Raw genomic sequence first — 21038 nt, forward strand, 5'->3', positions numbered from 1 at the left:
AAGCAAGTGACCAGCGACTTACCATGTCTGGCTGGACCAGCAGTTCTCCTAAGGTTGTCTCAGCAATCTTCTTGGTCCTGTTGTTCCCTCAACTGGTGTAGTACTGGACAGCACCTCACCACTCCAAATGATAGGGTCCTTTCCCAATCACTTCTATCATTCTCTGCGCCCCTGAGTTTTCAGAGCCAAGTGCAGTGGGACAATGGAAGAGGCTCTGTGATCAGAATCAATGACAGGTTAGACTGCTATTTTTTTTTTAAATGAGAATTAGCATTTGTTGAGAGGCAATTCTGTGCCCGTCACACCCATTCTGTCATTTGTGCCCATAGTATCTCTGGGCTAGGTATTATTGGCACTATTTGGAAGACAAGACAAAACCAACAAGGCTGAAAGAATGGCTGCCCAGGTCACACAGATGGCACAAGATAGCAGAGACCAACCTCTTTCTTGTCTTGCAGATAAATGCTGCAAGGCAGAGAGAAATGCCTTGTTGAGTTAGCTTGGAGGTTTACTGACTCTGCCAAGTCTGGTGCAGGAAAGCACCACCCATGTCATTAAACCAAACCCCCATGAGAAAACTTTCTAGTAGCAGAGGGTCATTGGAACCAGCGTGGCCCAGGGCCTGAGAAAGACCAGCTGCTTGTGGTCCTTCCTCCCAGGCTTTTCTGGGTCAGCGGTGCCCACTGGACCCAGTGAAGCCGCAGATGCCTTCAAAGTGATCCATGGGAGGGGCGGGGCTCCTTGGGGGAAGCTGGTGAAGCTCTGACCACAGACCGGGGAGTCTGCCACCTCTGCTGGTGCTTGCCGCCAGCAGGAAGCCACGAGCTACAGGAACCAATTGAGACAACCATGATGGGCTTTTTCTTTGGGACTGTATCAGGAGTTGCTGGTTATCACTAGAAGGCTGTGGCATCACGAGGGTGCTGGGATTGAAAAAGCTATGGTGACAAGCTACTGAGCCTTATCAAGGTAAGACTGCATCTTTGTTTTGTTTTGGTTTTGATTTATAAAAACTCATCCATCCAGGGAGATCTTGTTTCTTGGGCTTTCTAAGCTGGAAAAGCCAGTGAATGTGCCACAGAGGAAAGACAGGAGAAGACTGTGGGGTAGGAAATGGGTTGGGCACATGCATACCGGCTGTGGGGCTCCTGGCAAGTTACTCAGCATCTCTATAAACAAGCGTAATGGTACCTAAGAGGCAGACGCGGCAGAGGCTAGCAAGGATGTATGGGGAGTGTCTGACTCAAGGCAAATGATTGGTTGTTGCCCTCTTTATATTTTGCTTGTTTTTAAATAAGGTTTTCCATTTTTCAGACATCAGGGGTAGCGTGATGGAATAGGTTTAATGATTACTTTTTGGGCTAAGCGATCAGTTTCTGAGAAGGAATGAACAGTTGACTACATATTTTGAGAGGTATTTTAAAATTCTAGGGTTTTGACAACTGTTGCAGTCATTTGCTAATTGGCCACTGCTCTCACCATCAACTGTCCACACTACCAAAGAACTATAGAATGGTTATCATCGTGCTGCCACAGTTAGAGAGAAAAATTGTGCATGATATATGTAGATAGTTCTCCTTCCTGGATGGAGTTTGATTCCCTTCACCTTTGGTGCCGAAGGGACTTAGAATAAAGTATGGAAACGGAAGAACAGTAACTCCATAGCGGGGAATGCTGGCAGACACTACCTGAATCAGGTGAATCAAGGTTAACGTCTCGAGGGATAAGTCGTGTTGTATTATATAACTTTGGTTATGGTGCAAAGAGAAACAACTTCCCCTCTGTGCTGGTCTTCCCCTAAACCCTTAGCCCTGATATCATCATGAAAAAACATCAAACAAACCCAAAGTGAGGGAAAATCTACACAATACTTGACCTTTGCCATTGTCAAGGTCATGGAAAAGGAGGAAAAATGGGGAAACTGTTACATGTCAGAGGAGAGTTAGGAGACATGACAACTAAATTCAAAATTCACATCTGGGATTGGAGTGGGTCCTAGGGGGAAGAAGTCATTAATGAAAAAATAGGTGAAATCTAAGTAAAGTCTGGAGTTTAATTAATACCATTGTGCCAATGCGGGTTTCCTCGTTCTGGCAAATGTACCATGGTTAAGTAAGACGGTAATATTAGGGGGACCTGAGTGCAGGGTATATGTGAAGTCTTCAGGCTATCTTTGCAACTTTTCTGTAAGCCTAAAATTATTCCAAAATAAAAAGCTAAAAAAGATTATACTCATCCTGCCTCGGAGCAGATATGGTCAAAAGGTGAGCCTGCTTTGGGAAAACTGGAATCCATGACATGGTGGTTTCTGCCCTCTCTTTGAACTTTCTGGAACATAACAGACCTTTTGCGTTTTTTACCACTGTCTCCCCCAACCCCCACCTGAGTCCTAGAAAGTTCTATATTTCTCTCTCTCTCTCTCTTTTTAAAGATTGTATTTATTTATTTATTTATTTAAGAGAGAGAGAGAGAGAGAGCGCACGCACAGAGGGAGAAGAAGAAGCAGGTTCCCCACTGAGCAGAGAGCCCAATGCAGGACCAATCCCAGGACCCTAAGATCATGACGTGAGCCGAAAGCAGAGGCTTCGCCAACTGAGCCACCCAGGTGCCCTTATATTTCTCTCTCTTTGTGGCATTTCTCATCATTCATGTATTCTTTTATTCAGCACAGTTTTTGAGCCCTTACTGCATGTCAGGGGCTTTAGGGCCAAGTGCCCCCTCCTCTGTCTGCCCAGCAGTGCTCACTGTGCTGGTTCAGGCTCACAGTCCTCTAAGTATACGCCCAGAGACCCAAACCTGACCTCCTCCTTGGCAATGAAGCAGAAGGCCAGAATGGAGGCAAGTTGAGGGCCCTGACCCTGTGTGGAATACCAGGATGGAATCTGCCATCTTCTGGGCCCAGCCGTCCCCACAGAACCTGTGGCCAGCCAAGCAGCTGTGAGCCAAGCTGGGAACCAATTCCCTGGGAGCCCACTGTGCCACCCTCAAGTCTGCAGCAACCCGACAGAGCCACCAGGGGCCAGCATCCTTGCTTGTAAGGGTCACGTGTGTGGGGAGGCAGCAGGAGAGCCAGAGCAACCTGACCCCACCCCCCCAACACATCCCCACCCACCCCCACCCACCCAACAGGCCCAGCAGAGCAGGTGTGCTCTGGTTCACGGGTGATGTCCCAGCCAGATTAGAGAAAGAAGAAAGAATCATGAAGCTGTAGGAAGACAGCACTTAGATGAAAATCACAACAGTTAGATGAAGATCAGAAGGGAGAGCAGCGATTACCACTGGATCTTGGGTCCTTTTCCTGTCACAGCTCCTGTTCCCCCACTGCCAGTCCATCTGCTTTGTCTAAGTCAGCCCCGTGCTGCTCTGGAAAGGTCCAGGCCATGCTCCTCCTGCTCCCTCAGTCTGGGGCCCCCTCCCTACCTTCTCATCAGGGCAAGTCCCACCTGTTCTAACTCCTGCGACCAAAGCCACTGCCTTCTCTTCTGTCCCCAGTGCCCAAATCCATCCCTGTGTCCCCGTGAACTTCCAAAAGATGCTGAGAGCTCCTTGTTTGCAGGAGTTCTGGATCTGTGCTCCCCCAGAATAGGGAGGTGGGCCTCTTACGTCCTCCTCTGGGTGCCAGAGCACAGGAAAGTATCTGGAGCAGGGTGGATGCCCTGTGAAATGGTTCTTGAGGGAAAGGAACAAAGGCAAGTTCTAGAATGCCAGTGAAGATTAAGACAGGAAGAAGAAAGCTTGAAGGCAGAAATGCACGTAAGATTTAATGACCACTCTTAGGTACAGTGGGCTTTGGTGCCATCACCACGCCTGGGGTTTTAACGGGGACGCTTGTGGAAGAAGGTGGTTGTCACTAGGTCTCTGGTGTGTCCCGCTAACTGCAAGGTGCAGTATCGTCCAGAGGAAGATGATGGACCTTGGGGCCAGCCAGTTTTCCTCTAGGATCTAGTTCTGCCACTTCCAGCTAGATGAGTGTGAGCAAAGGCCCCAGGTCTCTGTAAGTTGGGAGCAGGTGCACTCAGCTCTAAGCCCATATATGAGAACTAGATAGAGCAGGATGATTAGAGCATAGAAGAGTCTCTGCATTGGTCCCTGCTGACCCTGCAGGACCTCGGCTCACAACAGGCCACTGTGTGCTTTCTCACCAGAGGGCTGATGCTCAAAACCATGTCATATAAAGAGGTTCTCTTGGGTGCCTTGTCCCTACCTCTTTCTGCGGGCTTCTTCACATACCTTAGTATCTGAACTGCTAGGTTAGGACCAGGGTGAAGCAAGAGAGTCACCTGGCGTACAGAGTTTAAGATAGTCCTCACTCTCAGGGTTGCTTGGGCTCAGGAAATGTTTGTGCAGGTTTCTGTCGTGTCTAAAAGGATACGAGGGGGTCTGCGCTTAATGGATGAAGTCAGGAGTTCAGACCTCCAAGACCGTAGACCCTTGATGAGTTTCATGGGGTCTAGGAGCTCTCTGAACTTGTCTGTAAGGTTTTGTGCACATGTACACTCCCACACCAAACACGCCTGGCTTCTATCACATTCCCAAAAGGATCCACCAACTCCAAATATTTGGAATCACCATGTCCAATATTTAGTAATAATAATTTAATTTTAGCTCTCAGTGTGTTGTGGATCCCAGGAATTAGAAAAAAACGTGAGCATAGGAATACAACAAGGCAGCTATGGCTGAGAGGTTCTCTAGGATAGAGGTTGGATGGCCAGCCTGTGGACCAGAGCGCTTCAGTTCCAAGGTGTTGCCCTGCAGCTTCCTGACGGTGACCTTGGGCAAGTCACCAAATGTTCTTGTGAAATAACAGTAGTTCAACCTCTGTCCATACTGACATAACTCAGGTAGGTTACTTTTACCCCAGAGTCTTACTTCTTTATTTGTCAGTAACAGTTGAAACTGAAAAGTATACAATATTTCCACCTACATTCTATCCAGTTCTCCATGTAAGGATCGCCAGAAGAGTCCCTATAATTTGCAAAAAGCACTTTGCACGTTGTAACTTTTTAAATTAGTTTTTATGTACAATATTTATTTTGAAGTCTCAGAAGAGAGACCATGGTTTTGTTATGTTTCTCAAAGAGGAAATGCATTTAATATGACTGAGAAATGAATCCAGATATTTTGGGTGTGCCCCCCTCCCCTTCCTTCCCCACCATCAAGCCAGTCGGTCCAAGATGCACGGGGTGTTCAAGGGATTACGTTCCAGAATCAGGCTCGGGCACACATTCCTGGTGAGGGTATGTCGCCCTAGGCTTGAGCCGAAGGTTGCTGTAAGAAGTAAGGTAGGAAAATGTGTCATTGTTACTGTGATGCCACTAAGACCGCTGTTCACCATTCCTCTCAGGACCACCCTAAGAGTTGCAGGAGAATTTCTGTCAGGCTCCAGACTTGGGAAATCCATGCTTCTCTGGAGCAATGGATATCCTAAAGACACTTTCTCCTCCAATTAATGATTACCCACTCTGTGCTTTGGACTCCAGGACACTTAGAACCTAATTTGCATCTAACCGCTAGCAATTGGGTAGCCCCATCTCATGGTCTGTATTTCTCTGTAACCAGCTTTACCCTCAAATTTGTTTCTCTACCCTAATTTACACTTTGGTCTTGATTTCTTCATCTCTTTTTCTCTCCTGTTTGTTTCATGTTTGCTTTTATAAGTGGCTTCAAATCTTTTTGGAAGCCCCAGAAAATGAATAAATAAACAAAAACAGAATGGCATTTTTGAAAGAGCTTGGTGCCTGGTGTGGGTTCTCGGTAAGAAGTAGTTCCCTTTCTGTGTACCAAACAGAAACCAATTCCTTGTTTGTTTGTTTTGCCAAAGGGGTCAACCTATGGTGAAATGCTCAGCTGAGAGTCTATTATAGGTGTGTAAACAACTTGTTACACTATCTATTTTTAGATGTTCCACCTTGTATTGTAGCAAAGATTACACATAGTTATTTCATGTTAAGTTTTCCTTTTATTCCTTACCATACAGCCATCAAAAAAACCAAAAAAAACAAAAACGAAATCTTACCATTTGCAACGACATGGATGGAACTAGAGTGTATTATGTTGAGCAGAATAAGCCAATCAGAGAAAGACAATTATCATATGATCTCTCTGATATGAGGAATTTGAGAGGCAGGGCCGGGGTCGTGGGGGTTAGGGAGGGAAAAAATGGAACAAGATGGGATCAGGAGGGAGACAAACCATAAGAGACTGTTAATCTCTGGAAACAAACTGAGGGGGTGGGTGGGGAGGGATAGGGTGGCTGAGTTATGGACATTGGGGAGGGGATGTGCTATGGTGAGTGCTGTGAATTATGTAAACCTGATGATTCACAGACCTGTACCCCTGGGGCAAATAATACATTATACGTTAAAAAAAAAAAAAAGATTCCCTTTATACCTAAGCAAAGTTTTCTAAGGTCCGTAAAATACTTTTTACAAATTTGTTTGTACCTTTGTACTATTGTAACTCTTTCAGAGGGAACCTGGAAGGTGTAAATAAACATCTACAAAAATACTGTTTCTGTTAATAATTTATAATCAGTAAGTTAGTAAAAGTAATAAAAGTTATGTAATTAAAAACCAATTCCTTTTACTCCTGCCATTTCTATAGTAAAATCAGATTTTTTCAAAGAAATTTATTTATTTATTTATAGAACACGTGCTCAGGTTGAGGAGGGCACATGAGTTGGGAGGCTTGGGGGTAGGGAAGGGGTAAAGGGGGAAGGAGAGAGATTCTTAAGGAGCCTCCATGAGTAGCATGGGGCTGACGCGGGGCTTGACCTCAAGACCTAGAGATCACGACCTGAGCTGAAATCAAAAGTCAGACACTTAAGCAACTGAGCCACCCAGGTACCCCCAAAGAAATTTATTTTTTTTAAAGATTTCATTTGGAGATGGGATTAAAAGTGATAATCCATTTCATGATTTTGTTTGGGTGGCTATATGGGAAAGGCTCAAATCTCTTTTCCCTATGCATTCACGTGGAAAGGAATCATTTTCATGTTGTGGTATCTGTCTGTCTGATGGGTTCCCTGGCATCTGTCAGTGCAGCATTGGGTGGGGGAGATGGGGGAGATTAGGTTAAGATAGGTATCTTACAGACTGAGAGCAGTGGTATTCTGGTAATACTGGTAAAGTTTCAACAACCAGCTTTCCGGGAAACAAATATACACACACATACACATGTAAGTTAATTATAAACTGTACTGGTATAAAGAATATGTAACACATAATCCACAATAATAACAAAATATGCAATATCCTTTATTATGGATACCATAGAGATATGGATTCACCATGGAGTGCTTTGACTTTTGCCAAATTCTTGTGTCCATGGTCAAGCTGTAGTTTCAGTTGACACACATGTAAAGGGGTGGCATAGATGTCCTTGATAGTCTCATTTATGTTAAGAAGACCAAAGTGACAGAGACATATTGGGCATAGGCAGCGACGTCACTGGCTTCTTTGCTAAATTGGATAATAGTTTTTTTTTTAAGATTTTATTTATTAATTTTGACAGAGAGAGATCACAAGTAGGCAGAGAGGCAGGCAGAGAGAGTGAGAGGGAAGCAGGCTCCCTTCAGTGCAGAGAGCCTGACGTGGGACTCGATCCCAGGACCCTGAGATCATGACCTGAGCCGAAGGCAGCGGCTTAAACCACTGAGCCACCCAGGCGCCCTGGATAATAGTTTTTAATTACTCAAAAAACTTTTCTCAATTTTTCGTGCTGTTACGACTATGAACAAGACACATTTTAAAGTTGAACCTACATTATGGGCATTTTCTCCATCACCGTATTAAGTCCAGAAAATCAACAACAACAACAACAACAAAATCAGCCCCAGGTTTAAAGCTCCTGCCTATTCCTGTGGTGTAAACACTCCTAGAGAGCCAACTTCAAGCTGCTCACGGGACCTGGCTGCACAAGGGGCTGGGAAGAGACGCCCAGTAGTCACACAGTCAGACAGCATTTCCATCCCACAGATGTGACTGATGTAAACAACCTCAAGAGCAGAGATAATAGTGAAATGTAGTGAAATAACCAGAGAATGGTGACATCTGAGTTTTTATTACCTTCATTTCTAGAATAATTCACTTAATTATATTTTATATAATTTAGATTTTATGTAATTTTAATTTTGTATGGTTTAATTTTGAATAGTGATGTGCTTAGCAAATGGCTCACAAAATTCCCCCAAATTTAGCAGTTAACTCCCACAAACCTGTACAAGTTGGTCTCAGCACACTGCTGATGAGAAGCTGACTATATCAGTTTCAAACCACAGATCATCATCCTGTCTGCATCTGGCTTTGCAAAGCAGGGACAAGTGGAGAAGAGCCTGCCTCCTGGGATTTCCTGAGTCCGGAGCCTTGCAAAGTAGGTCTAGGTACCCAGGGAATCCTGCTATGTACTTGGTGGCAGGAGGGGTGTGCGTGGTGCTGGATAGAGACGTTCTCCCTACAAGGTTCATGTCCCTGCATCAGTTCCGGCTGCTGGTGACCTAACTTTTGGAGACCATAGACCCCTGATGAGTTTCCTGGAGCTTATGAGCTTCTTAAACTTGCATGCAAGCAGGGCATCTGGGTGGCTCAGTTGTTTAAGCCTCTTCCTTCGGCTCAGGTCAGGGTCCTGGGATTGAGCCCCACATTCGGTTCCTTGCTTAGCAGGGAATCTTCTTCTCCCTCTGCTGCTCTCTCTGCTTGTGCTCACTTGTGCTCTCCAGCAAATAAAATCTTAAAACAGAAAACAAAAAACTTGCACGCAAGCTTTTGTGGAGGACCTACGCAACCCTCTGCAAAGATCATTTCTGCAAAGATCTTTCCACCAGATTTCATCAACTCAGGAGGGGTTGGGACTGCTGGCACAAAAAAAGATTGACTTCTGATGAGCTGCCAAGGGGTGAAGGAGGCTTTCCCATGTCATGAGAACATGGGTCAACATGGGATGCTCTTTCTGCTCCACGAATGAGTCCTGGGAAAACTTCACCACCAATGTCAGCTAGATGGACAAAGCAGGCATTTCTTCAAGTGGATCAGAGCTCAGTGAAGTACAGAGGGCTCGTTGTTGGCGATTGTCAGAGGCTGAGATTGGTGGGACGACACCTATTTCCATCTGTCTTGACAACCAGGCCTCATGGCTCTATCACAGGTGTGGGGGAGGTAAAGTGGGGTGTCCCTTGTACCTTGATTTCTGCCAGACCCTTATCTTAGCTGAAGCTGCTTGCCTCCTGGGCTTTCAGAGAAGAGCCAGCTCTTACCCTGTCTTCCTGGTCAAATAAACCTTCCCAAGTTCCTTTGCTCCACCCTGTCCAACAAGCCAAGTGGCCTCTGAGAACCAGCAAATGGAAAATGAAAATAATACCCCAGAGGGACTCCTGGCTCAGACATCACAGGGGACAGACCCTGTGACTGATGTCTTCCTCCGAGCTAGAACCCTGGCCTCTAGAAAGATCTCATTGGCTTGTACGATAGTTTCCTCGCAGAAAGGTCACACTTCTTTGTGGCATAGGAGAAGGGTTTAAAAGCTTCCTCCAGGAGGCCCCTCAGTGAGGGTGAGTGAGGCATGCAGTGAGGGCAATGCCACCTTCATTTCACTGCTGCCAAATGACACTGTAACATTCATGCCAGTGGGTTTGGAACCTTCTGCTTTCAAATCAGCTTCCTCTAATTGCTGCTTGCATGTAAAGCCACTCTTAGGATGTGCACTCCACCCTCCTCCCGGTTCCTTCCCCTCCTCCAATTCATTTGTGTGTTGTCAAACCTGCCACGGAGAGACAGACTACATGTAAGCAAACCCATGCCTCCGTGTTTGGTCCTTCTTTTCCTGTTGATTGGAAAGCCCCTTGACAACTGAATGAAGAAAAGGCATGAGCGGAGTGGGGAAGGACTACGGGCCCATGGGAGCTTGTTTTGCCCATATATGCTATTGTCTTAAGTTTGATAGTTAAGATCTTCTTTGAATCTTCATGGTTACATGCTTTTAGCTCCTTGCAGGTGGGAGTGGCTGCTAGCTGGTCTCCACCAAACACGTGCCCCAAACTCTCCCAGTGTGGTGGTTTGTTGTTGGACGTCAGCCCGAGTGACTGAGGGTGTCTTGCATCTCCCAACTTTCTGAGATTCAGCCTGAGAAGGGAGTGTTTGTGGTTTTAGCCTTGGATATCCTAGAGCTCTCTGGCATTTGGGGGAAGCCATCCATTTTGGAACCTATTTTAAGGATTTTATAACTAGATAGGCAAAAAGAAAATCTCTTCAGGGAAGGAGGTTATTGATATAGGTTATGTTCTCTGTCTGTCTCTCATATACAGACATACACAGACACAGAGACTCACAGGTCCATGCACACACGTGAACACAGACACACACAGACTCACACACACAAGCACAGATGTATGCAGGCACACACACAGAGACAACACACACACACATACCTATCATCAACAACAAAACATCACAAAACCCACCATCACAAATGCTGTTGCAACAAAGTGAAGGAATAAAGTCTGCCCCATAAAGAGATTCACAGGTTTCATCCATTTGGTAGAAATCCAGTTGCTAAAGCACCATCTTCCCTAAAGTTCTTCTCATTCGTTCTTGTCATTGAACAGAGTTTTCTGTTGTCAGATGGCAAGCAATGTCTTCTAGTCCAAGCAGGTCCTGAGAAGGGATAGAACATCCCCTTCCTACTCCCCTCACCTCAGGGCCCAGACTGGTGTGTCGGTGGCCAGCACCAGCACCTGTGTTGACAGGACCACAGGGTTGGGGGACGTCCGGGTGTCACAAGAGGGGCCATGGAGCAGTAGAGGAAGGAGATGAAGGAGACTCTAGGTCTGCCTGAAATCCTCAGGATCCCTGCCTGGTCTTTCACCACCCTGCTAAGGGTGACTAAGTCCCCTGGCATCTCTAGGAGGAGGCTCTATTCCCCGCAGAAAAAACCTAAAACATGGACAAAGTGGGAGTCTTAGCAAAGGTCAGAGGGTGAGAGAGAACACACACCAGTTTCCCTGAGTGAGGGCAATGCTGTGGTAACATTTGTCCTCTCCTTTCTCAGATTTGTCCCCGGATCTCCACTGCTTTAGTTCAGGCCCTTCTTGCCTTTAGACTGGATGACTGCCGAATCATTAGAGCTCCTGACTCTGCCTACAGTGACCCACATTGCAGTGTTTCCTCTGTGTTGCTGTCAAGATGTGTCTGAATCTCAAATGTGGTCCTATCACCCCCAGAGTAAAAATCTTCATTGACTTTTCATTGAACAAAGCCTAGGCCTCGAGGGACCAGACATCTAGTCTACCATCCCAGTTTCCCTCCTGTCATCCTTCTTCAGATGCCTGGGGCCCAGTAGTCCTGTCCCCAACAACTCCCTGTTGCCCATCACACCTCAGAGCTTGTGCTGAGCCCCCTTTTCTGTTTCAAATGCCCATCTGCCTGAGGAGAGCTCCTGGGAATCCTTAAAGTTCCAATCTCAAGGTCTCAGCCTTTACGAACCTTCTTATGGCCCACCCACCCTGACCCAGGCACCAACAGGCATGGCTCACTACTTCTGCCACTGGGTCCAGCAGAGGGTTAGCATAGCAACAGCCTCAATCTTCATGCTAGATGAACACGGCTCTTGCCTTTGTTCTCCAGGTGCACCATTAGGTTGTATCTCCAGTTCCCAGTAGCACACCCAGAGGGCAGAATCCCTTTTCTGTGGTCACACAGATAAGCAGTGACTCACCTGACCCTCAGGCCAGACCTCCTAGCTCCTCACTCTGCCTAGCCACACTATGGGGTGTCTCTCTAAGGCATCTGTGAAATGACCTTGAAGCTCTCCCATGACCTCTTTGCAAACCTAAGGGGTAGACAACACACAACGGAATTTGTCCCTTGGCTTTATTCTCTTTTACCTTCCCAGGGTCACACACAGAAATATGTATTTGGCTCATTTATCATTCATTAAAAAGAGAGAGAGAGAATTGTTGTTTGTGAGAACAAAGAGGCTAAGGAGAAATGTTTGAAATTGTTGACAGGGACATCAGCTTCCCAGAAGGTAGAAGAGTGGATTGAGTGAGTTTATTATGAAGGTGGTCCTATTCCTCTGGAAGAACATCTGGAGGGCTCCAGGAAGTCATAAAAGAGTAGATCTGTGTGGGGTGAATATGTATCTTGGTCCACACTTGGTGTACAAAAATAGAATATCTAATCTGAGCATCCCGATTTCTGCTGGGTATTGGAAAATAACCCCAGTGAGCTCAGCACTCTCCCCCTTTCTCCAGGGTTGGGCCGCAGTTCTGGGGTGGGACTCATGGGGCTTGATTCTTTGGGGGAGCCCATCTGGTCTTCATCAGAAATCCACACAGGCCACTGCCAGGATGTCTCATGCCAGCCTCTGACCCAGGTCAAGCCTTCTTCTAGGACTTCTGTGCCACATCATGGGGCGGGGGAATCATGGCACCACTTCTGGGCCACTCTGGACTGAGGGACTCTCGCTGAGATGCCCTGAGCTCCTGTCTGCCCAGACTGGCTCACTGCATTTCTCTCAATCTGAGCCAAGAGAATTCTCTTATTTCTACTTTATCTCCCTGGGGCGATGCCTTCAACATGGGTGAGGAACAAAATATTAAGTGAATAAAAGAAGAAAAAAAATCCATTCTTCTCTCAAAAAACATGTGTCTGCTCTACCTGCTGACAGAAACCATGGCTAAGCAACACAGGACTTGTTGCTTTGTTTTGTTTTGTTTTGTTTTGTTTTTTGCCAACATAGAATAAAAATGTAAACCGTGTTTCTAAACTGTGTCTACAGACTCAGGGAGCTGTGAGAGCTCCCACTGATCAGGAAAAACAAAGGGGAAAGGAACTGAGGCAGGCAAAAGATGGGAGGACAGTTCTAGCTGTGGGAGGAATGGACACAGGCACTTAGAGAGAAGGAAGAAGAGAGCCCTGCTTTCTACTTGTGGCAGGCCACCTCACCCCCAGGGAATGATACTAGATTCGTTGAGTGTGGCCTAGACCACCAGGAGGATGTTGAGATGCAAGTAGATGCTGATGGATCCTGCAGATGTGGGGCCTGTCACTGCCTCTGAGGAGGGCAGATTGCCCTGGTTGGAGGGGAAGAGAGCACCCATGTCTCAGAGGAAGGGAAATCCACATTCTAAAGAAACTTTAAAAGGACAAAAGCCTGGTTGGTGACTCCAGTGGAGAATAAAGGAGCCAGGTCAGGGGGCCAGCCAGTACTTGGAATCCAGAAAGATCCAATCAGGGAATTCCAGGAGGCAGACTTGAGAGTTTGGGGAGGGGATACAAGAGTTCATGTGAAGACAAAGCTGAAAGGGTGCCAAAGCCCGACCAGGCGTTAGGGGGTACAGATGACTTTAGTAAGACAGGATGGTGACCTTAAATTAGCACTGGAGGAGGAGCCTGAGATCAAGAGGGGGAAGAAACCAGGAGAGATGAGAAGAGAATGGCTGGCCAAGAGGGCCAGCCTGTACCAAGCTAGTTTTGTCCCTGAGATTGCATTTCTATAACTGGGTGCTGGTCTCGCCATCTTGGCTGGGGGACTTCTCTCTCTGGGCTTCAGGTTCTAACTCTGCCAAATGAGGGGGTAGGCTAATTGGGCTCTGAGACTTCCTTCCAGTCAACCCTTTGCTTGTCTACTTGGCACATTATGCATATCAGTTAGATGTGGGAGAGAGGCCAGGACATGAGTGCTAAGAAGTGTGTCAGGTGCCTTCTGCCACAATCTCACTTAATTCCCACAAAAAGTCCTGTAACATCGTCAGGAACTCACCAACGGCCCAGGGGGCTAGAAGGCCAGAGCCCAGATGCAGACTCAGGTCTGTGGGACTCCAAAACCAGGGCTCTTAGCTCCTCATTACTTGGTCTGTCAGCTGCCTGTTGTGAACAGAGCCCTGAAGCAGGCCCACAGTAAGGACAGGAGAAGCTTAGCACCCACATCAAGGCAAAGGCTAAATGCACGCTGTGAAATTGCAGCTTGCAGAACCACACACACGGCAGCTGAGCAGAAACGGACAGCCGAGGGTGGAGGAGTGTCTGGTGTTGCTCACTTAACCTTTCGAGAAACCTCCACCTGAGGCGGCATTCAGCACCACCTTGCCTGAAGACATGCCTGCAGAAGAGGCGGACAACGCCTCTCTTGTCCTGCCGGCCAGGTCAGCACCTGCCCACTTGGCTTTTCTCCATCTGGGAAGCATCACCCCTTGTCTACTCAGTAGCTCAAGCCTCCTTTACATCCCCGTTCATTTCTCTGTTGCTCCGACAACCATCCGCCCTTGGGGTTCCATCCTCTCCTGAAATTTCCCCTGCCCCATGGTCTCTCCGCTCTGGAACGGTCAGTTGCCCATCGTTACTTATTGTGACATGCACTGCGTCAGCCAGATGCATGCTAGGCACCGAGGACACACATGAGAGTTTCTGAAGTCAAGCATGTGCCACCATCCTCCCCACACTCATCTGTCTGTGACGGGGCCGTCCCTGAGGTCCTGCCATGAGCTTTGGGGCCATCCGATGAGGGAGCCACTCATGGATCCAGGGGCCTGAAGAGCCGCAATGGAGGAACTTCAGGAAGAAGCTGGTTTCACCAGGCCCAAAAGATCAGTCCCCCTCGGAGGATTTTGAAAAGGAAATGCTGGATATGCAGTGCTGCTGCGACTGGCGGGCAAAGGGGGGAGGGCTGGGGGTTGGGGAGGGGAGGTTGCTGCTGGAGGGTTGCTGCGCCTGCTGCTAGCGTACCCCAGCCGTCCCCCTAGCCGCAGGCATCTTTGTGACAGGGAGGCAGCTAAGCGCTTAACTTGGGAGAAGGGAGCCAGAGCACGCGCTGCTTTTCTTTGGGAGGCTCGGTCGTAATGAGCAGTGTGCTGACCGTGACCTTTAAGATCCACTGGCCTCCTGATGGCTGGAGCTGCTGCCCTCCCTCCGGCAAGCTGCACTGCCGGAAGCTCGCTTGCTTGCTTGCTGGCTGGCTGGCTGGCTGGCTGGCTTTCTTTCTTTCCTTCCTTCCTTCTTTCTTTTCTTCCTTTCTTTTTCTTCTTCTTCCTTTTTCTTCTTCTTCTTCTTCTTCTTCTTCTTCTTCTTCTTCTCTCTCTCTCTTTTTTTTAAGATTTTATTTATTTATTTGAGAGAGCGAGAGCACAAGCAGGGCGGGAATAAAAGGGCAGAGGGAGAGGGAGAAACAGACTCCCCATTCAGCAGGGAGACTGATGCAGGGCTGGATCCCAGGACGCTAGAATTATGACCTGAGCTGAAGGCAGATGCTTAACCAACTGAGCCACCCAGGCATCCCGAGAAAGCTTTACTGTAATCCTCTCTTCATGACTGTTGTGAGAGCAGCCAACCTTCCAGTACCCATGGGAAACCCATGGAAACCCCCGTGTCTGTTTCCAGCACCAGCAAGCGTCAGACAAGTCATTTACCTCTGACTCTCTGGGTCAGCCCACCTGTGCGTGGCACATGGGAACACCACAGGCTCACCTGGATGTAGACACGAATGGCCTCAGGCTGCTTGCATGAACCTGTCTCCTCATTGGCTAGACTCGGATGCTGACCTAAACGGTAGAGGGTCCGCCAGGGTGATGGAGGGTGGGGACAATGAATGTGCTCTCACTGCTCTTGGTGGCAGGCTTGGTTTTGGGGGTCAGGGGAAGTCTGGGGGAACTCTGACCCGGTCTGCCCACCCTGTCTGCCTTCTCAGCCTACTCAGGCGGGAAGCTCTGGAAGGAGCCACTATTTGGAGGCAGGACACGACTGCAGCCAAGTGGACGAACAGCCTGATATTTACAGATTTATCATTTATCGCCTTACTTGACAACTGTAAACATTACTAAATACCCCCCAAATTTGAAAGGAGAGAAAAACCATCAATAATTCCACTAACCTCACACTTTTACCTAAGAGCTACTTATCTTGTTCATATGGTACAGCTTTTAATGGCTGGAATCATAAGGGGTTCCACTTTTTTTCCTTCCTTCCTTTTTTTCATAACATAAGCATCTTTTCCATGGTGACATGTCTTCATGATGATCATTTTTGTGGCTATATAACATTTCATTGTGTTAACTCTCCTTCACCATTTCTCCTGAACATTTGGTTGGTTGCTGCTGCTGAGGCTGCTGCTGCTGCTTCTTTTTTTTTTTTTTTTTTTTTTTAAGGTAATAGAGGGCTATGATTAAAAACAAAATAACATGTAGTTTGCAAAGCTATGTTGAGCCCCATGACGCGGCTGAAGGCTATTCTTTCCTAATCTCTCCAAGAAATGCCAATTATCCAGGGAGCCAAATGGCTCATTTTGAGGGTGGAGTCGGGTGGACTTTGAACTGCATTTTACGTCATGGCGATAGTGGCCTGAGCACTTCATCCTTTCCCATCCAGTTTCTTGTGGTTGGCAATCGTGTTTGCCAGCGAGGGTGACCCATGTGGTCTTTGGCTAGAGAACAGGCTTTCCTCTCTGTGAAATGAAACGACTCATAAAGAAACAAAACCAGAACGCCTGGATGGCTCAGTTGCTTAAACGTTGGACTCTTGATTTCGACTCAGGTCATAATCTCAGTGCTGTGAGAGCAAGCCTCCTGTAGGGCTCTGTGCTCAGTGGGGAGTCTGCTTCTCCCTCTGCCCCTCCCCCCACATCTCCTCACTCTCTCTCTCTCTCTCTCTCTCTCTCTCAAATAAATAAATCTTTTTTAAAAAAATGAAGAAGCAAAACCCAAGAGTTTGGTCTCATCTGTCCCAAGGGTCTTAATCAGAGGTCCGTTAATTGCTGTGGGGTTTTTTAGGGGAAAGGGTGCTGAAACTGGGCACATGTTTGTATGAAAGTTTTTTTTTCTGGGGAAAATTTATACTTTTTCCAGGTTCTCAAAGAAGGCTATGACTCCAAAACTGTTTTAAAAGACAGCTGATCTTTCTCTCTCTCTTTCTCCCCCACTCCACATGCTCCCCACAGCTCCTTTTGGAAGAGTGGGATTAAAACGAAAGGATCCTAAAGATCTGTGTCTTTATACAGAGGTCTAGTCATGGGACAGGGAACATATTATTCTCATTTTAAGGATGAGAAAACCGAGGCTCAGAAATTCTTCCAAGTGTGTACACCTAGCATGTAGGGAGCCTTGGATTTGAACCTATGTCTGTTTCACCAGCAAGTCTGTATATGCATACCCTTTATACTAAAGTGCCTTATGGTTAGGAGAATTGTTTCTATTTTTATTGCTTTAACCAAAGCTAATTGCTAATGTATTAGTGAGAAATTCTGCTGTGATTGTGGCCATCCATGGTACTTAACTAAAAGAAATATTTTGGCTTTTTTTTTTTTTTTTAAACCTTGCATTTTTCTTCAGGGAGTCGGGCTGATACAGAAATATTTGTAGTTGGTTAATTGTTCTTTCCTGCTGCAAGTATTAACCACAGGAGGTGAACTGTGTTGATCAAACTGAAATGTTGTCACTCAAGGCTTAAGGAGACAAAGAAACTGAAATTCAAGAGGCCAGATCTGTCCGTTCAACCCAACAGGGTGGGAGATTTCAGCTTATGATTTCCTGAATATCATAGGCCCTTTCAAACAGATGTTTTTATTAACAACAAACTAGGACATAGTAAGCGACTTTGGTTTCCTTTCTCTTAGTATTCCTGTGCCAAATCTCCTTAAGCTCCAGGGCTAGCTGGAGGCAAAGAAGGTGGGGCATGATTTAATTTTACTCTCCTGGCTTCCTCTGGAAATCTCTGCTAAGCTAGCCACTTCTTATTACTGAAATTGGCAGCCCTTAAAGGGGAAAGACTTCCTCAATGATACTGTAATAGCATTGCATGGTGACAGACTGTAGCTAGACTTGTCATGAGCCCAGAACACATAGACTTGTCAGATCACTGTGTTGAACACCTGAAACTAATGTAACATTGTGTATCAACTATACTTCTATTTAAAAAAAAAAAGAGGTAAGAGGGAGACTTCCTAAAATATGGGAAATAATTATGCAGTCAAAGAAAGGAAATTATAATTTAATTTGGGGCATCTTAGATGTAATACAACATTAAACATTAGATCAGCATGCTTTCTTGGCCCCAAAGTGTTGGTTGATGGTCAATAATCGACGTTTAGAATAACACTGGCTTTGGTATAAATGACACCTTCCTACCGATGTCCTGGTAAATTAAACTGTTTACTCTTCACGGGTGCAGGATGGATAAAAAGGCATTTTCTGATGTTTGGGTTTCTCTGATTAATTAATTCACTCACCCCATTCAAAATAAGAAAGATTTATTGCATATCTCATATGTTCCAAATGCTGAGAATGGTCCTGAAGATACAAAGATTTAAAAAAACAAAGCAAAACAAACAAACAAACAAAAAAACTCCCTTCCCTTGAGGCACTCACAAGGGGTCTGATTTAGAAGATGGGCATTAAACTTAGGGCCAGATATACTGTGGTTGGTGCTGTAAGGAGCACTATGGGCACAGGGGACAGGTGATGGGACAGAGTGCCAGGAAAGGCTGGTGATGCCTTTACTAAGTCTTAAATGAAGACTCGTCCTTCAATCAGACCCAGAGAACGACATACACGAAAGTCATGCTTGGTGTTCTTCAGCTCTTTTCCAGAACCTATTATCATTTCTTGACATGTTCTAGTCAAGATCATTAGCATGAAATCCTCATTCTCAACACTGTGCTGAAATCAACCTGCCAACACGTCCATTATCGGACAGGGATACAGATAGCCTGAAGACTGATGGTTCTGAACTTTTAGGCTTTGTGACTGCAGTCTCAACAGACATTTGTCTACGGTACTTTATAGTTTATGCATTACTTAATGATTTCATTTGATCCTTTAAGGCAAGTGGGGAACCCTAGTCCTAGCCCTCTCAGAGATAAAGTGATCTCTTTATCTCTTAAATCTCTTAAAGAGATTTAAAAATCTCTTCCCAGTGGTGCCTGGTCGGCTTGGTTAAGTGTCTTACTCTTGATTTCATGATCTCGGGGTTGTGAGATTGAGCCTCACATGGGGCTGTGTTGGGTATGGAGCCTGCTTAAGATTCTCTCTCTTTCTCTCTCTCTCTCTGTCCTTCCCCCTCCCCCACGCATGCTCTCTCTCTAAAATAAAAAAAAAATCTTGTTCCAAATCACACAGACTTCTAAATAAATAAATATTATGGTTTCTTGATGGTTTGGAGTCACTACTATTCTTGTGCCATGCAATAATAATAATAATAATAATAACTGACATTTATTTAACACTTACTGTGTGGTAAGGTATTATTCTAAGTACTTTACATATTTCATCTTATTTAATATAAAGTCACTCAGGAACTTCCCTGCATAAAAGCATTTTTGGCCTTTGCCTCATCTTACAGATGAATCTAGATTATTCACTTACAAGGTTTTCTGGGCAACATAATGTGATTGCCTTTCTAAAAACTTATTTATTTAAGGAAGACAGCAAGTTTCTCTTAAAATTTTTTGGCCCTCGATAGAGTATTTCTTTTCACGTCTTATCACAATCTACCTCATCCTTTCCCTCCACACCCACTGTCTGGATTAGGCCCTGATGTCCGCACCCTGGACCTGGCTGAGGCTGCTGGTCATTGTGTGGTTGGTTCAGGAACCAGGACTCTGAATCTTAGAGTGAGTGTTAACAGGTTGGGAGGTGAAGCTGCCCAAGGCATTGGAGAGAGCCAGAGGACAGCTGAAAGAAGACCCTGTGATTCGTGGACCATGGTGAGGGCAGCGGGAGTTGAGAGGGGAAGAGAAACATTTCCTGTGGGATCTCTGAGTCACCACCTTGGGCTCCACTGGGTAGTGAGAATGCAGGGGCTGGACCATCTCTGTATTCCATCCTCATTTTTGGGAGCCGTCAGCAAAGCCTGGGCTCCCCCCAGACCCCCTTGTTCCTCTGCACCTCCAGAAATTCAGTGGAATTACGGCCCACTGATGTGAAGGCTGAGGGCCGTGTGGTCCTCATGTGATCATATTTATCTGTTTATTTATTTATTTGTTTGTTTGTATGTTTTGGTCAACATCTTTCTAAAACCCTCATCCCACGGATGAGGAGGTGGAAGCAAAGAGGTGAGGCGATTGACTGGCTGGAGACTGCGCCATGGGTTACTAAATGGGATCCTGAATGACCCAGGGATGCCCTGAAGGCATGATGAGATGTTAAAGTGCCTTCTGAATATTCAGAAAGAGGTAGGACATGCTTGCAACAGGTTGGGAACATTAGTTAAATTCCACGTTATTTAAACTTGGTCAGTTGGCAGACCACGTATCTTATATTGTATGTGGAGGCTGTGTGTTAGTTAGCAAGACTTGGGGTAACCAGCACAACCCACCAGCCAGCCAGGCTGGGTGGGTCTCAGAGTTTACCAAAATGGAAAAGCCTATGCCTTCCAGAGTATTGAACTCATTGGTGTTTTCTGAGGGAAATATTAGGAGGTGGCCATAGCAGAGGAATAAAAGTGGACAAGCCCGGTTTGTAACCCTACTGAACTCCACACCTGGCTGAGGGATCGCAGGCAAATCTTGCCTCTGTCATCCCCATTTTTTTTTTAACTTTGTAAAGTGGGGTCATCAGTGCCTGCCTATGCGGGAGCAAGGGGGTTTGTGGGTGAGGATTAAATAGAATTTGGAACATAGTGTGAACCCAGGGAGCTTGTCAGTGGCTTAACACCACGTCCCCAGGGCCTGGCAGAGTGCCCAGAGCAAATAGGTCCTGGGACCCATGGGTTCTCCTCTTGGTCCTTCTAACTTGACATATTTCTCACAACATGACTTTCCTTTCTGTTGCTTCTTTGTTTCCTGTTGCCCTAATCTGTGTATTTTGTTTCTTCCACCCTTCCATTTTCGTTGACTTCATTCTTTTCCTTCTTACCTCTTTCATTTGCAGGTTCTTGTCTTTTCTAATAATAGTGTATGCATTTAAAATATAATTTTTCCTTAGAAGGACACTCCTTTCTACCTTGTACTCTACACAGTCATGTCGTAAGAAGCAGAGAGCTGGTGGGACATCACCTCCCCGTGCTGCTTCATTCACCTCTTTTCTTTAGAGCAGTGGTTTCAAATGGGAAATCATGGCC

At 46.2% G+C, this 21038-nt stretch overlaps 1 protein-coding gene across 1 annotated transcript in view; it reads left to right on the forward strand.

Annotated features, from left to right (window-relative positions):
- Positions 1-780: 780 nt before the first annotated feature.
- Positions 781-21038, forward strand: part of BLK (BLK proto-oncogene, Src family tyrosine kinase) — a 67730-nt gene continuing 47472 nt past the window's right edge. Inside the window, exon 1 of the mRNA XM_045985315.1 lies at positions 781-969. The gene's annotated coding sequence lies outside the window, so the exon portion shown is untranslated. The remainder of the gene's footprint in view (positions 970-21038) is intronic.

This window comes from Meles meles, chromosome 2 (genome assembly GCF_922984935.1).
Source record: "Meles meles chromosome 2, mMelMel3.1 paternal haplotype, whole genome shotgun sequence".
NCBI lineage: Eukaryota > Metazoa > Chordata > Mammalia > Carnivora > Mustelidae > Meles > Meles meles.